This window comes from Ambystoma mexicanum, chromosome 1q, assembly GCF_040938575.1.
Source record: "Ambystoma mexicanum isolate Mex_15411 chromosome 1q, UKY_AmexF1_1, whole genome shotgun sequence".
Lineage (NCBI taxonomy): Eukaryota > Metazoa > Chordata > Amphibia > Caudata > Ambystomatidae > Ambystoma > Ambystoma mexicanum.
The window spans coordinates 159,939,576-159,957,913 of NC_090922.1; the positions used below are offsets into that span (position 1 = coordinate 159,939,576).

Sequence of the window (18,338 nt, forward strand, 5' to 3'; positions counted from 1 at the left end):
TTCTGCAACGTCTGCACCTTCCGTACCGTCTGCACCATCCGTAACGTCTGCACCATCAGTAACGTCTGTAGCATCCGCACCATCCGTAACATCCACACCATCCGCACCATCCACAACATTCGCAACATCAGTGACATCCGCAATATCCATGACATCTGCACCATCCACGACATCCATGACATTCGCGACATCCACACCATCCACGACATCCGAACCATCCGTGACATCCGCACCCTCTGCAACATCTGCGACATCCGCAACATCCGTGACATCTAAACCATCCGTAAAATCCCCACCATCCGTAACATCCACACCATCCGTAACATCAGCGACATCCGCACCATCCGTGACATCCGCACCATCCGTGACATCCGCACCATCCATGACATCTGTGATATCTGTGACATCCGCATCATGCGCACCATCTGTGACATCCGCACTATCCATGACATCCGCACCATCAGTGCCATCAGTGGCATCCCGACCATCATCTGCACCATCGTTAACGTCCACACCATCCGTAACATCTGCACCATCCGTAACATCTGCACCCTCTGTAACATCTGCACCATCGGCAATGTCCACACCATCCATACCATCCACACCATCCGCAACGTCCACACCATCCGTAACGTCCATAACGTCCATAACATCCGCACCATCCATAACATCCACACCATCCGTACCATCCGCAACATCCATAACATCCGCAACATCCATAACATCCGCAACATCCATGACATCCGTGACATCTGTAACATCTGCACCACCCGTGCCATCCGCGCCATCCACACCATGCGTGACATCCGCACCATCCATGACATCTGCACCATCCGTGACATCCGCACCATCTGTGACAACCGCACCATCCGCGACAACCGCACCATCCATAACTGCGCCATCCATAACTGCGCCATCCATAACATCAGTAACATCTGCACCATCGTAACATCCGCACCATCGTAACATCCGCACCATCCGTAACATCCGCAGCATTCGTGACATCCACACCATCCGTGACATCGCGCCATCCGCGACATCTGCACCATCCACGACATCCGCTCCATCCATGACATCCGCAACATCTGTGACATCTGCAACCTCTGCACCATCCGTAAAATCCTCACCATTCGTAACATCTGCACCATCCATAACATCTGCACCATCCATAACATCTGCACCATCCATAACATCTGCGACATCCACACCATCCGTGACATCCACACCATCCGTGACATCCACACCATCCGTGACATCTGCACCATCTGTGACATCCACACCATCCACTCCATACGCACCATCCACTCCATCTGCACCATCCGTGACATCCGCACTATCTGTGACATCCGCACCATAAGTACCATCAGTGGCATCCACACCATCAGTGGCCTCCGCACCTTCCATGATAACCGCACCAACCGTGACGCTGCCCCATCTGCACCATCAGTACCATCAGTGGCATCCACACCATCAGTGGCATCCGCACCTTCCGTGATAACCGTACCATCCCTGACATCCGCACCATTCGTGACATCTGCACCATTCGTGACATCCGCACCATTCGTTCCGTCCACTCCATCCGTTCTGTCCACTCCATCTGTTCCGTCCACTCCTTCCGCTCTATCTGCACCTTCCGTTCCATCCGCTTCATCCATTCCATTCGTTCCATTTAGTCTATCCGTTTTAGTCACTCTATCTGTTCCATCCACTCAATTTACTTCTTTATTTTCCCTGTTCGATCAACTCTGCTTTATCCATTCCATTTGTTCCATTCAGACTATCTGTTTTAGTGACTCTATCTGTTCCATCCACTCCATTTACTTCTTTATTTTTCCCTGTTTGGTCAACTCTGATTTTCTGTTTACTGTGATAATTCACTCTGTTTATTCCATCCTTCGACTCCATTCACTACATCATTCCCTCTGATCCATCCATTATGTCTTATCATGTGGGTGTGCACCAGGTAGGACAGTTTCATTGTGTGTTTCGTCATTCATTTACTGGGGGTTTTGGACATATCTTGGGTGGTCATTGGTGTTATGGGAAGAGCCACATTTTCAGTAGTTTGCGGAATGACAGGCAGTCTTTGGTGAGTCAGATGTGTGGTGTAAGCGAGTTCCATAGAGTGGGGGACAAGGCTGAGAACGAGGATCTTCCTATCCTGACTGAGTTGGTGTTTGGTATTACTAAAAGGAGGGCAGAGCTTTATCTTAGAGTACACGGTGGGTGATATGGTTTAAGCTTGTCTTGCAGGTATAGCAGGCCAGTTTTGTGCACTGTTTGGTGGGTGATGCATAGGGTTTTGAAAGTGGCCCTTCGTCCAACTGGGAGCCAGTGGAAAGTTCTGAGAGCTGGAGAGGTGCAGTCTCTTGGGCCTAGTGCTGGAAGCATTTTGGCCACAGCGTTTGTGCTCTTTGTAATTTAATGAGGTGGTATGCCCGGACTCTGAGATAGAGGGAGTTAGCGTAGTCTAGTCTCGACATTACAATAGACTGAACAGCAGCAAGTCTGTTAGGAAAGAAGAGGCAGGAAAAAATGAGTCTAAGAATTTTGAGGTGGTAATGACAAGACTTAGATACATTGTTGATTTGGCGAGAGAGGTTTAGGTCAGAGTCGTGAGTGCATCCAAGGTTTTTACTGTGGCCGAGGTGGTGGGTGGATGGCCCATGGCAGTTGTTCCTGGCAGTTCGAGCAGATCACGCTGTTCCTGAGCTTCAGTCGTGGGGACAAGAAGGAGGACGCCGGGAGGTTACTGCACTGCCCAGGGATGAGGCCAAAAGCTTTAGCAATATGTCGGTTAAAAGTGTGAGTGCCTTAAAGTCCACAAGCTGGTTTCCTTCCCTCTGGCTATCCGGTTTTCAACAGCACTCTGATGAAAATTCAACCAGATGGGGAGGGTGTCCAGGGGGCTTGCGAGTTGGTTGTTCCCACCAAACTCAAGGGAAGAAGTTAACCTTGAAGGGCTTCTCTGTCGATGGAGTTTCAGGCAATTCGGACCTGCAGCAGGGCTTCACCGGTCGTCCAGGAGTTACAGCAGTCCTCTTCCTTCAGCTCGTCTTTGGTTCTTTCGTTCCAGTGGTCGACTGTGCTTTCCTAGTCCCAGAGACCTGCTTTTAAACAGTTTTCCCCCATTCATTCCAGCCTGGCTGTCACTCACAAAGCAGGGTGGCTGTCCTTGCCGGACTGCCAGCAGCCAATCACGCCAGAGCACATTCAGGTCTCCTAGGAGACTAAGCACAGGGAATTTTGGGCACCTCCCTCACATCCTGTCCATCCCAGACACTCAGGTGCCAGAAGAGGGCTTCAGCACTGAAGCCTGCCAAAGGCCAACGAACAAAGGGATAAAACCTGGTTTGGCGTGTGGAGACAAACACAAGAAGGACCTTTCCTAAAAGAAATGGTGAAAAAAGTCGACCGGAGTCTGTTTTTACAGATAGGTCTGGGGCGCCATATTGAAAAACATGGCTGACCCGATTTCTAGCTACCGTTGTTAGCGGTGAGGAAAATTCATGGTAGTTTGATCTAAACCACTGCCACTAGCCAATTAAAGTAGGAAAGGGTAACATTTGACTGTTACATGAGTGTTTTGACTCAGGGGAAGCTAGGCGTCAGTGACAGACAGAAAAGGATGATGCCTATGGATTTGTTTTAAAACTCCATAACCAAAGAACACAAAAGTAAAACACACAAAATACATAGAAGAGTGGGGAAAAGGCCCTCACTCTTCCCAGGTAATAAAATAAAATCCTAGAAATTCAGCAAAGTTGCTGGGGGCCTCAAAAGGTTCCATGTGATAATATTGCTGCAAAAATATCGGCATACAAAATTGTTGCCATATTTTTGCGGCAAAATTACCCCATGGAACCTGCAGGGGACACCCCCTGCAGCCCCCATATATTTTTAAAGGGAGCGGGGGACACCCCCGCAACCATTGCCACCCATCTACCCCACAAATTATCCCCACCAAAAATATCACCTCTGACCGTTCCGGACAACCATATGTACGGCGATATTTTTGGTGGTGATAATATTACCTGATACCCCTCAAAAGGTAAGGGAAATTAGCACATATTGAACATTCTCCCTAACACTCATCCCTCCCAGACTAAGGGACAGGAGGATTTAATCCACTCCTGGATGAATCTCCTTACTCAAGTCAGTCAAACATCCTGGAGAGACCATCAGCATTTTGGTGGTGACACCCAGACCTGTGTTCAATGGTAAAATCAAACCCTTGCAGGCTGATTCACCATCTCAGTAGTTTAGGGTTTTCCCCTTTAATTTGCATCTCAAGGGTTGGTGTTCAGTCTGAATCACAAAAGTAGATCCATACAAGTATGGTCTAAACTTCTTCAGTGACTACACAATAGCAAAACGTTCTCTTTCAATGGTTGCCCACCTTGTCTCAGGTTCCTTCAGTGTCCTGCTGATTAAGAAAATGGGGTGCTCCTTACCTTTCTCATCCAGCTGACTCAGAACTGCACCTATACCAGTATTTGAAGCATCTGTCTGCACGGTTTGGTTATAGTCAGGTGCACTTATGCCTGGAGCTTGACAAAGAGCTTTCTTTAGGCTTTTAAATGCTTGAGTACACTCCTCATTCCACCTGACCTTTTTAGGGGACTTGGGAGAGTTGATCACATTCAAGGGAGAAGCTATGGTTCCATAGTTCTCAATGAAGTTCCTATAGTACCCAATGAGGCCTAGGTAGGCTCTCACTTGGGTTTGACTAGTAGGGGTGGCCCAGTTTTGTACAGCTTGTACTTTGCTAGGCAATGGGCCCTCATTACAACACCGGCGTTAAACCATGGTGCTATTAGCACCATGGTTGGTGCCGGTGTTGTAACGAGTACGCCATGGTGAAATGGGGAAATACCGCCCCATTCCAAGGTTGGCGGGGCAGTATTTCCCCATGGCCCTTCCCCATTTCCATTTTTGCCCCATAGGGCTCAATGGGAATGGGGAAGGCGGCAATTACGGTACCGCAAATTGCGGTACCGTAATTGCCTGCAAGGTCCCTTTGCGGGTCCCTACTTTAACGGCTGGTCCAGACCAGCCGTTCAGGTCGGGTCCCGCAAAGGGACCTCGTAGTAAGGCGCTAAGTGGTTAACGGTGCCGCAGCCTTTTACGGCGCCGTTAACCACTTAGCGCCAAGGTCGTATTGCCCCCAATGGCCTTATTTCACCTCCTCCTACCTCATATCCAAAGTAGACGACTTTACTCTGACCAATTTGAAATTTACCAGCCTTTATGGTCAGATGGGCCTGCTCAAGAGCCTGCAAAACATATCCTAAGTGGTCAACATGTTCTTTCCAAGTAGGGCTGAACACTGCAATGTCATCCAAGTATTCCATGCAAAAGTCCTCCATCCCATTCAGAACTTGATTAACTATCCTTTGGAATGTAACAGGTGCATTCTTTAGTCCAAAAGACATTACCTTAAACTGGTAGAGGCCTACTGGGGTTGAGAATGCAGTTTTCTCCTTGGCATGGTCTGTTAGTGCTATTTGCCAATAGCCTGAAGTGAGATCAAATGTACTGAGGTACTTGGCTAAACCAAGTTTGTCCACCAGTTCATCTGTCCTTGGTAAAGGGTGGGCATCAGTCTTGGTGACTGCATTAAGAGCTCTATAGTCCACACAGAATCTCAACTCCTTGGATCCTGCCTTTGGTACTAGAACAACTGGAATAGACCATGGACTGGTACAGGGCTCTATTACCCCGAGATCAAGCATCTTGTTGACCTCCTCCTTTCTGTGGGATCTTACATGATCTGACATTCTGTAACCTCTGCTGTTAACAGGAAAACAGTCACCAGTTTGAATATCATGCTGGTCCCAAGGGGTCAAGCATGGTGATAGTGAAAACAGGGAGGCAAACTGATTTAACAGAAACCTGCATTCCTCCTGTTGTTCAGGTGTCAAATTAGAAGAGAGAATAACTCCTTCTATTTTCACATTTAAAGGCTGGCCTCTGAGTAGGTCAGGTAGAGGTGCACTCTCCTCCTCCTCTTGAGTTGAAACTAGAAGCAAAGTTCCCACGTCTGGTCTTGAGGCATAATCTTTTAGACAGTTGGTGTGAAAGACTCTGGGAGCCCCCTTAGGATTGCCTACGTCCACCAGATAGCTGACCTTTCCAAGTTTACCCACACCTTTGAAGGGTCCTATCCATTTGTCCTATAAGGCCCTCTGCCTTGTAGGTACCATAACTGGAATGGTCTTGAGAAAACTCAACCATGTTGGCCTTCTGGTCATGCCAATGCTTCACCAGAGCCTGACCTGCTTTCAAGTTACCTGATGCCATCATGTGTGACATTCTCCTTCGGAGACCTATCACATTGTCAGTGCCTCTCACTGGCTTGGGGGAAGGAGCACTCTCCAACCCCTCCTTAATTAGGGCCAATGGGCCTCTAACTGGATGGCCATAAAGAAGTTCAAAGGTACTAAATCCAACTCCCTCCTGAGGGACTTCTCTATAAGCAAATAGAAGGCATGGCAGTAGAAAGTCCCACTTTCTTCTAAGGGGTTCCTCTAAAGCACCTATCATGCTCTTCATTGTACGGTTGAACCTCTCCACCAATCCATTTGTCTGAGGATGGTAGGAAGTTGAGAACTTGTATGTTACTCCACAGTTTTTCCACATGGCCTGCATGCAGTGGGACATACAATTGGATACCCTGTCAGAGATAACTTCCTTAGGAAAACCTACCCTGGTAAAAATACCAAGTAGGGCCTTAGCAACAGCCTGTGCTGTAACAGTTCTCATAGTATTTACTACAACCAGGATAAACCTGTTGCCTGAAGAGGTTGGAGGGTGTAAGGGATCAACAATGTTGATTCCTACCCTCTCAAAAGTACTCCCACCACTGGAAGAGGCACCAAAGGTGCCACATTCTTGGCTCCACTCTTGCCAGAGGTTTGGCAAGTGTGACATCTCCTACAGTACTTATCTACATCAGACCCCAACTTAGGCCAGTAGAAATATAAAGAGAGCCTTTCCATGGTCTTCTTAAAACTTAAGTGACCAGCCAAAGGTATCTCATGGGATAACTGTAGGAACTGGAGGGTGCTGTCAAGAAGCACTGCAAGTCTTCTGTAGTCCCCTGAGATAGACACAGTCGGTTCACTGTAGAAGAGGCCATCTTCCCAGTACAACCTATGCTTCCTTCGCTCTTGCCCATCCAGCTGGGAAGCTGCCTGCTGGCGAAGACCTTCATGAGTAGGACACTCTCTTTGACCTCTGATAAAGTCTGCCCTACAGGGTCCACCTTCTGCCAGTAAAGACTGCAGCTCAGGGTGGTCTTCAGGATCCAGATCTCCAACAGGAGCAAGGTCCTCTTCCAGCTCTGATTCTTCAGCAGCCGATTCAACCACACAAGGTTGTTCCACACACTCATCCTCAGCTGGTGGAGGAGTCACAGGTGTGACTTGGGACAGTCCTCTCAGGGATGTCCTTGTTGGTAGCACAGGAGTGCTGGCTGGTTTCTTCCTGGGGGTTTTAGGTTTCCCCTTTTCCTCCTTCTTCTCAGAAATTGCAGTCAGTAAGTCCTGTGGACTGAGAGTTATATTTTCCTTTAGAATCTCCTCTTGAGAGCCCCTTAAGGTACTCTCTCTGGCCTTACCAGTCTGCTCCTGTTTCCTTTTGCTGGAGGCCTGGGGGTGCTTGCTACAACTCCAAGAGTTTTTAAGTCATTCCTCAACAGGACTCTCCCAGGTACTTCACTCTGCACAATTACAGGTATCTTGACAGACATACCATTACACTGGATGAGAGCTGGGAACTGTGGAAGCATTGAGACAGGGCCACCTGCAAGCACAGTTAGGAATTTGGGTGCCTTAGCAACATCCTCTTCCTTGAAAAATGATTTATCAACTACACTTCTGCTGGCCCCATTGTCTCTGGTGGCAGCGGTCTCCTGACCATTCACAAGAATACTGTCTTTGTAATACTCTTTGGTATTGTCTGAGATAGAGTTATACACATCTAAGTTCTGTTGTTCCCACAGACCCAGGGATACTAAAGAAACACTGGCTGAGACTGGGTTCCTCAGCCAGTAAGTGAAAGTTTCCACTTGCCATTGGTACTTCATCCACTGGGGAGAAGGCTAAGGAGACAGTGTGGACCCCTGAATGTTTATCCTTATATCTGGGATCCCCTTCCACATGGTCAGTTGACCCACAAGCATAACATTTACCAAATGTCTTTATGAATGGGTGTTTGTTCTAACCTCCTTCTGGTTTGTTACCAGGAAGTACACTAGCCTGATTTGGTTTCCCTTGTTATGTTTGGAGTGGAAGTATTAGAATTCTCTTTGTTTTCTTTCTTTTGCTGCTTTCCCTTCTTCTTCTAAGTTACCCCAGAATCCATGTGAGTAGCCCTGTTGGCAACCCACATGTCAGCAGCCCTCGCTAACCTCTTTGGATCAAATTCCTTAGAGTCAGCCAAGTGCTGTCTCAGCTCAGGGGAGCAGGCATCATAAATAGACTCCAACATAAACACATTCCTCATACCTTCATAAGTGTTCACTCTGTAACCCTTAACCCAACCATCTAGGTTTTTCAAACATTCTGTCACCCAGGTAGGCCAAGGGGTACAATCATGCTTTTTGAGGGTTCTAAACCTCTTAATATACTGAGAAGGTGTCTTCCCAAATCTAACTATCAAAGCTAGCTTCACAGTTTCATACTCCTTTCTGTCTAGATCCCCCAACTCCATTACCACATCAGTTGCAACATGGGGTAGCCTAGAAAAAAGCCAAGGAATCAACTAATTCCCTGTAATTTCTTGAATCCCATGGTTATATTCACAAGCAGCCAACCAATCCAAAATATCAAGCTTAACCTCATACATACTTACTTTTTTTAAAATTAATTTGTTTAGTTGAATATACAACTTTTCAAATTATTTTTCTTTTTTTTCCTTTATACAAAAAAACAAACATGATGAACAAGATAACAATATACAAGCTAAAATCATTTTTTTAAACAACCTTACATCAAAAGAAACCAAGGGACACACACTGACATAAAGCTGTAAGAGATAAGAAAAGAAAAATCAAAATAATACACAAAGAAATGTTCTCAGCACATAAATAAAATAATCGTCAATAACCTTGATGTGATCTGGTGCATTCATAAAAAGTATACACTTAAGTAAAATGAGTACATTACACCCTACCTATGTGTAGCGATATAACACAATATATTACTGCATAAAAATGATAAACTATCAGGCGTTTTCAGAGTGAGATGGCCAGTTCTTAATTGTTCCCGAGTACATTCATTGGTAGCACAATGTCAAGAAATGGAACTATCACTATTTGTATAGCGACTCGCGGATTTGCAAATAAAAGATGCCATAATTGATCTCCACCCACATGTCGCTGTACAACTAGCTTTTTGTCAAAACATCTGTGTTTTACATCATTCAATGCAATAAAATCAATTATCAGATGCTGCAAGGTTTCTTTCTGATGGATGTATAAACAGTAACGACAGAAGTTTAACTTTGGAGTGATTAGCTTCCTTCTGCACAATATATCTCTGGTGTTCCACTGATTCAATCTAAATCTCAGAAATGTGCTCCGAAAATGCTGAGATGGGCATTTTGCTAGATAGTTCGCCAGGGTACCATATTTTTAGTGCCAAATAAATGAATGTTAAAATCTTTATGATCAGAGCATTTTACTAGAGTCTCGGACTAATCATGCTGAAATATCTTGACCTTTGCCCTATCTGGATTAGTTATTAGAAGGTCTATGGTTACCGCAGCATCAGCCGCTGCATTCAGAACAAGTCCGCCACCTCATTGCAAAGGTTTTGTGGGAAGTCATTAGGTCCTTTGATAATGCTGCCAAGATGGTTGATTTCTTTAAGCCCTCCAACATTTTACAAAGGAGAGCACATTGCTTCCACGTCACCTGTGAGTAAAGCGATAGTACACCCAGCTCATATCGTAGTATCGCTGATGGAGTACTACATGGTAAATGTAAAAGGGATTTCCAATATTTGGACTCAATTCGATCCCAAAACAAACGCCTCTGGGAGAGTGAGGCTTACACTCCATACAAACGATTGGTATGACTTTCATTTTGTAAAAACTTAAGGTGTGCCTTAGCGAAAACTTTCCAAACCTTGCTTGTATTATTTTTGATTGTGATATTAAGGATCATAATTTATTTTTAATTTCACAAGTGAATTGTTTATCTGTTTTCTTGTGCTGGATGGTTACGCCAAGGTACTTATATTGCTCCACACTTAAGAGTTTACATTACTGTAGTTGACATTTGTGTATGTTTTTCCTCACTGAATTCCCATTACAAACCATGATTTGTGTCTTCTGTGTGTTGATGACTAAATTGTTGCCCAATGCATAGGAGCCTACCTGTTCGTGCTTGTTTTGGAGACCCCTACAAGTTTTAGACAGCAATATCAGGTCATCCGCATAGAGTAAATATGGTATTCTTAGACCCCCCCCCAATAACGACGGATCACCCACACAGTTCTTAATCGACATCCCAATATCCAAGATGAAGAAGTTAAATAGGAAGGAGGCTAAGGCACAACCTCAGTCCTCTTTGGGTTCTTATTGTTGGGGACAATTTGCCATGAAGATCCGTTCTTACCCGCATAGTTGTATCGGTATGCAACAGTATTATCAAGGCTAGTAAAGAGTGAGGGCAATGATGTCTATGCAATTTAGCAAATAACAACATCCTGTTTACCGAATCAAATGCAGCTTTAAAATCAATGAAGGCCAGATATAACGATTGGCCACCCGCTGCTAGGTGCACTTGCATCATGTTAGGGGCAAGAATATTTTGAATTGTACCCAATCCTTTTACAAAGCCCAATTGCAAGGGGTCTTTCAGGTGGTTAGCATCCGCCCATATATTGAGTTCACTCAGAATTAACCTTGCAAAAATGTTTCCAGGGGCATCTAACAACGAGATGGCCGGTAACTTACAGGCAATACGCGGTCACCTTTTTTATAAATTGGGACCGTAATCGATTGTGTCCATGTTTTTGGCAATTTTTGCTTTTGATTAATAGCCGAAAATATATTGACAAGTATGGACGCCCAAATGTCTGGATGGGACTTCATAACTCCATTTGAAATGCCATCAGGGCCTACAGCCCACAAATTACTGGCTGATTTTATTAACCCCAAGATAGCATTTTGATCAATCTCAAGATGAAACTCAGTTGTAGTTGTTGATAACTCGTAGACCCTGGGCCCAGGTGGGGGTGAATATAAACATTCAAAGTAAGAAACCGACTGATGGGTTTCAACTTGAGTGATTTGAGTGCACCAAGGGCTTGATTTAGTACGGTCCGCATTTTAGTGATGTTTTTTTCTGCTAGTGTCTTCAACATATTAGCACCATCACTCTGATAAAGCATGGCCCTGTGCCCACGCATCCAGTTCTTATGTATTGTTCAAATTTTCTGAGAGAGAATCGCTCTGAGGGGAGGAGGAAGCCTTGCAAGCTTTCTTAGCTCTGCACGATAGAATTTTTTTCTGAGTGGACTAATTTGTCAAAAGTATGAAGATGACCCACGTGATTGCCCGCCGCTGTATTCCGACGGCTAAAAGCTTGAATTGTATCACTATAAATTAGCCCCATCTCGAGACCTTTATTATCATCTTTAGCATCCGATTGTGATAGTAATTGGTTGAAATGGATCAAGGCATCCTCTGTCCATCAGAGGCGATTTCTACCCGAGTTTGCTACCAAACAGCCCTGCACATGCGTATGCTTGACAGGTTGGTCCTCACCATTGACAAGCCATTCGGCACAGAGCATATTGTGATCGCTCACCTCGTTAGTACAAATGTGAAATGCTTACATTATTGACCACAAATCCGCATTTACATAAATGTAATCAATTGTCGAAGAAGACTTGCCTTTATGCCAAGTTGGAGCTGGAGGAATGTCAGATGAAAAGGCACCATTCAACACAAAGAGGCTCCTCTGTTTTACAAGACAATTCCAAAGTATGAGTCTCTCGCTGGGTCACTTCCCATTTTCTATGAAGCAAATTAAATTCAGATCAACCCCCCAAGATTACATACGTGATGCTCTGGTCTCGTGATATCATGTCCAGCAAACAATTCAAATCTCTAAAAAAGCACTCATCAGAAATCCCAACTGTATTCCAATACACAAAGAGAATTGCATAGATGGCATTTGGGTGCTTCACTTTTATCAGCAACATGAACTTATTGGGTGCTGCCCAAACCCTAGAGGACAACCCATTTTTGATCTTTACAGCTATCAGAAGGCCAGAGGAGGGTCTTCCCAAGGTAGCTTTTGATGCAGAGTTTAAATGAACCTCACGTCCAATCCAAAAGGGCGGGCGTGTCAACCAAGTCTCCTGTAAGAGGATAATGTCATATTGATTCAGATTGTATTGATCATTATTCAAAAGATGTTTAAAGCCTCTTGTGTTCCAACTCAAGAGGGCTCTCGTATACTGCGAGGCAAAGGAGACAGTTAACTCGACTTTGTACTGCACTCACAAACACACATTTTGTCCGATGGTTGAGACTTCTTTAACCCTCTGACCTCATGGGATCTGTTTTTTAAAGTTTCAGCTTGAGCCTTCACACCAGGTAGTGAAGTGGTTCCGCTATCATCAGTACATAACGTGAAGCCTAGATCGTGTAGAAAACCCTTAGACTACCATATTACATTTTGAACCACCCTCGATTGCATCCACAACCTTACAGCATTGAGATTTCTTTTATCGATGAACTCAACTGGTTTTAGGTCGGAGGACACTATGGGGGTCATTACAACCCGGGCGGTAAGTACCGGTCATTACCGGCATGGCGCAAGTACCGTGTCCATGCTGGCAATAGACCGCTAAAAGCAGCCAATTACGAGTATGTGGGCATGAGCTTTCCGCCATGCCGGTAATGACCCCACCGCCATGCCGTTGAAGGGCGAAAAATTCCCCTTACCAGCATAGTGTGTGGTGCAAATAGCTCCTCCGGCATACAAGCCATCGGCATTAGGGTTGCCACTAATAGCGATCACCTCTAATAGCGGTAACCGCTATTAGCGGTCACCGCTAATAAGCGGAACCGGAAGTAGCGTCATCGCACAGGAACGGGAAAGAGCACGGCGGCCATCTTTAAAAACACAATCCATTGCCATCCACCACAACCAGGAGCCATCTGACCCCCAGAACTCTTCCACACCTCCAAAACTACCTGCTGCATCTCACCATGCCGAAATCTGTCAAAAAAACAACTGATCGCCTGCGCAAGGAGCGCTTCTCCTGAGAGGAGCTAACCATGCTCGCGGAGACGCTGCAGGAACATGCCGATGTCGTGTTTTCCTCAGACATGTCCCGCCCTGCAGTGCAGCGCAAACAACAGATATGGGTAGAGGTCGCCCAGAAAGTAAGTGCTGTTGGCACCACACCCCGCACTCCCAAAGATTGCTGTAAGCGCTGGGACGATCTGCGTTTATGCGTGCAGAGCATCCTCTCTGCCAACCGCAACCTGGGGATGGCGACAGGCGGAGGTGCGCAGTCCCCCATCAAATTGCAATCCTGGGAGGAGATATGCGCCAGCACCATAGGGTCCCGAGGCAATTGAGGGAGTGGGGGACATGGAGCGAGGAGCCCCGTCATCAGCCGATGCAGGTAGGTGTCCCAAATGAAACAATGCCAACACCACCAAGATGATGTCCACCTGAACTGACAGTGCAATGATGTTGAGCAGGGTCCACCAGACACATATGCACAAGACTGCCTACAGGCAGTGCAAAGCATCACCTTGTCCACATGCACAATGCACCCCATATGTGTCCCAAACCAGACGCCTCCATGCATCACCCACCCAAAAGCCAAGCAACCTGTAAGTCACTCCCCCAATGTCAATCATCTGCCATACCATATGAATGCAGCCACCCCAATGCATGCCCGATGCCTGTAGACCCATCACTAACCCTCTCCCTCTATTGGCCCCCCACAGGCACGCATTCAGACAGCGGTGACGAGGACACCAGGGACGAAGATGCCACACCACATAAGAAGGCCAGGGGCGAGTAGGGAGAACACCATCCCTCGACTTCAAGGGGTAGAGGCCAACCTGCACCACTGCGGAAGGCCAAGAAAACCCCACAGACCACAGCACCAATGTGCACCACGGCCCCTACAACAGCACCCACACCAGCCACCATCACCCAGGAGGCAGTGGCAGAAGGCACAGCATTGGCTGCCAGCAGCACAGTTGGTGAGACAGCTGCCACAGCAGCCGTATTGGATGATGAGCCAGGCGTTCAGCTGCATGGTGCAACACCCGCCACAGGCCCCCTGCACTCACCACAACTATCCCCATGCAGCTTGCAGAACAGCAGAATGCACGGGCTGTCACCTGGTGATTCATGGCCCGCAAGTGCAAGCCCCATGCCAACTGTGCATGATGAACAAAGCATGGTGGAAACCCCTCACACATCCACCCAAGTACCAACCAGCCAAGAGGGGATCAGGGCTATTCAGATGCGCCAGGAGGAGCTCACAGGGCTATTGACGCAACATATAATGGAATGTGGCCGGGCAAGGGACGACATTAGGGACTGTGCTGCTTCCTTGAAAACAGTAATCGAGACCACCTCGAAGGACATTTGCGCCGAATTGGCAGCAGTCCGGCACGTCCTCTCTGAAATGGTGGCAACAATGCAGGCCATGAGTCCAGCACAGTTGCCAGAACAACCTGGGTCATCTTCAAATGCAAGTTCAACCAGGACCAGCCCCGTGCGTAGGTCTGCCCAGAACCATGCGCAGATGGGACAGGGGTGCACCTGGTGCTGGAGGAGCTTGTGCCATGTGGACTAATGTTGCACGCTACTGCACACCATGTGTGGGGAAGTCAAGGGGGGAGGGGAGGGGGAGGGAGGAGAGAGTGCGTGGGGGAGTTTAGGGGGGAGGGGGGAGAGGGTGTGTGGGGGAGTTGAGGGGGGAAGGGGAGAGGGTGTGTGGGGGAGTTGAGGTGTGGGGTGGAGGGCTTGTGCACTTTGTTATATTTCTTTAATACATGTTTTGGGAAATCATAATTCACATGTGCGGACATTGCTTATTGTGTACGTGTGCTTTATTGGTGAACAGTCTACAGTGTCCATGTCCCTGACACACCCAGTGCCCTGAATGCCACCTCCATGTCACACTCCCCGTCCATGTGTGCTAGAAACATTGGTTGATCAGAGTCTGACGCATGGCACGTCCCTCCTGTGCATTCCTGCCTCCCTGAAGTGCAGCCCCATCTCCACCCTCCTCATCCTCATCGTCAGGTGGTTGCAGTTCAGCGTCAGGGGGCAGAGGCACATTCGGTCTGATGCACATATTGTGTAGCATGACACATCCCATGACAATCTTGCCCACCTTCTCATGACGGTACAGGAATGCCCCACCAGACCTGCTGAGGCAGCGAAACCGTGCCTTCAAGAGGCCAAATGTCTGCTCAATCATGACACAGGTACGTGTATGCGCACAATTGTAGTCCTCCTAGTGCCTGTTCTGTGGGTTCTGGACTGCGGTAAGGAGCCACCTCTTCGAGGGATAGCCTGCATCACCTGCTTGTGGGCAACAATGTATATGTGTAAGCCACCACATCATATGGAACCTGTATCAATGACACCATAGCATGCATTTATTTCCTGATTTGAACCACATTTCCATGCATGAATGGGGACACACGATGTGACTGCTATGTGTGTATTCCTCTTATGGACAGGTGTGCATGCCATCGCCTAGTGGGCGCAGGGGGGTCCTGTTCCTTGTGAGTGCTCATTTACTGTGTTAGTCCATGACGGTTGTTTCCATGATCTGGCTGATGTGCAGTCATTTGTATGCTTTCATCCTGTCACCGTTGATGTCAGCCTCATGATGATCTCACTATGCACATCAAATGGTGACATGCAGTCTTGTAGGACCTCTGTGTCAGTGTAGTGGTGAATTAATGTATTTGTCCCTCATGTGACTCCTTTGTACGCAGTAATGGGGGACAGTCCTTTCTGTTGATGGTATTTGGTGCTGTGTATTGGCCATACTAATTGCTTGTAGCTGCATTGTGTTGTGGGGGATATGGTCTGATTGAGTACAGTGCACATGTATGGTATGGTTATGACACTGCATCATTTACATGGTAGAGCTGCTTACATTTTGCATTATGTGGTCAGATGTCAGGTCCGGTCTGGCCTGCTTTGGGGTATGAGCATGGTCCATTCTCTCAGGCACTCGCAGCCAGGTGAAGTATGCACTCCTCCCCCCCATCTCAGTCAGGTGAAGTATGCATCTCCCCCCTCCCCCATCTCACCCAGGTGAAGTATGCATCTCTCCCCCCCCCATCTTAGCCAGGTGAAGTATGCACCCCCCCCCCCATCTCAGCCAGATGAAGTATGCATCTCTCACCCCCCCCATCTTAGCCAGGTGAAGTATGCATCTGTCCCCCCCATCTCAGCCAGGTGAAGTATGCATCTCCCCCCCATCTTAGCCAGGTGAAGTATGCATCTCTCCCCCCCATCTCAGCCAGGTGAAGTATGCATCTCTCCCCAATCACCTTCCCACATCGCATTTCCATGAGCCTAATGTCCAACTCACTGAGAAGCCAGGATCTCTGCCCTGCATGTCACTCTATGTAGCATGGTATCATGGAGTTCCACAGGACCATTGAATCATGGGTTGATCCGGGGAATCGGGCACAACAATGTGTGATGATCTTGTTTGAGTCACATATCATTTGCACGTTGATGGAGTGGTATAATTTACGGCTGCGGTACGCTACCTCCATGGCATGTGGGACCACCAATTCCACATGGGTGCAGTCGATGGCGCCAATGCAACCAGGGATGCCGCCCAGTGAATGGAAACCAACTTTGGTGTTTGAGATCTCCTGGCCAGTCCGTGGTAAGTAAATGTGGTTGCCTGTGTGCTTCAGGAGGGCATCAAGCACTTGGTTCAGCGTATGTGAGAACAATGGTTGTGATATGCCATGCATGTGCCCCACTGTGTGCTGGTAGGTGCCTGTGGCCAGGAAGTGGAGCACAGACACTACCTTCAGTAGGGGTGGGATGGCGGTGCGTGTTTCAATCAGGCGGACAATGTCGTCATGTATCATGTCCACAATGGTGGTGATGGTCTCCCGGTCCAGACGGTACAGGGTGTGGATCTGCTCAGGGGTTAGGTTGAATGGACTGGCTCTGATGCGAGGGATTGGGGGCTTCCTACGCGGTACCACTGGCTGCACTGGTTGGGCATGCTGGGCCTGCCTCACCCTCCTTCTCCTCCTGCAGCTCCTCTGTGCTGCCTGTTGTTGTTGTTGTTGTTGCTGCAGCAGTTCCAGTGCAATCATGTCCTCCAGCCCCAGCATTGCTAGTAGTAGTGGAATCATTTTGGTGTGTGACTGGGTGTGGGAAGGGGTGGGGTGTGCTCCTTTTGTGCTGGCCCAGTCTGTATTGCCTCCACCTGTGCTGATTGTGTGCACCTCTGGCAGTTGGGAACACTGCACATAGCCGTTTACGGGTGGTCCGCGATGCCGGTATTTGCTCCATGCCGGTAAGGTACTTTCGGGCTTCAGTAGGGCGTTATTTGCATGTCCGCCTGACTTGTGATGTTCCCCTGTTTGCGCCATGCCGGTATTGCCGGCATGAAGGGTCGCGTGCCCGCCCTCCTGCCGCTATTAGCGGCACTGTTAATTACGGTGCCGCTAATAGCGGGTTGGCGTATCATAATCGTGTGGAGCGGTAAGCTATCATCGTTATTCACTTACCGCCCGGGATGTAATGAGGCCCTATGTCTTCTAATGATTGGATGTCAGAAAAACAAATCGCCATTACAGCGCTGCGATTCAGATCAAATTGGGTGTTCGGGCTGGGTCTACACTTTAAAATTAAGGAACATAGGGCAGGCCTCTTCCTTGCCTTCAGACTATCCCATTGTGCTTCATAATTTTTTTTCGGATTAACCACCTTCGAAACAGTTTCTTTATGTGATTCTGCAGATTTTAAATTGGGCAAAGGTTTTTCGATAAGAGTCAAGATAGCATCAGAAAGCTGAGAAGGGATCAAAAGGGAAATAAGAGACTTGGGGACGCTACTCAAGTTAGATTGAGGCTCCGCAGAGGGCAGAGGGTTTGAAAGAGTACCCGGGGGGGGAGACAAGGGAGACAGCTGCTTGTTTATGGTCAGGATGGCTTACACCCTGAGACAGGTTGGCTGGGGTCTGTACCAGCATTGAAGGGGCGGGTTTTACAAGTCTATCTAAGTGAGGAGGAATATGACCAGCCATATATACATCCACAGCCCTCCGTATTTCAGCCCTGTGTCTCGC

At 47.6% G+C, this 18,338-nt stretch overlaps 1 protein-coding gene across 7 annotated transcripts in view; it reads right to left on the reverse strand.

The window, feature by feature from the left end:
• LOC138526024 (galactoside alpha-(1,2)-fucosyltransferase 2-like) overlaps window positions 1-18,338 on the reverse strand; it is a 200,142-nt gene that overhangs the window by 65,168 nt on the left and 116,636 nt on the right. For 2 of the 7 annotated variants that reach the window (XM_069636319.1, XM_069636322.1), the window contains one exon: window positions 11,908-12,030. The exons of the other annotated variants lie outside the window; for them this stretch is intronic. The gene's annotated coding sequence lies outside the window, so the exon portion shown is untranslated. The remainder of the gene's footprint in view (window positions 1-11,907; window positions 12,031-18,338) is intronic. 7 annotated transcript variants of the gene reach the window in all.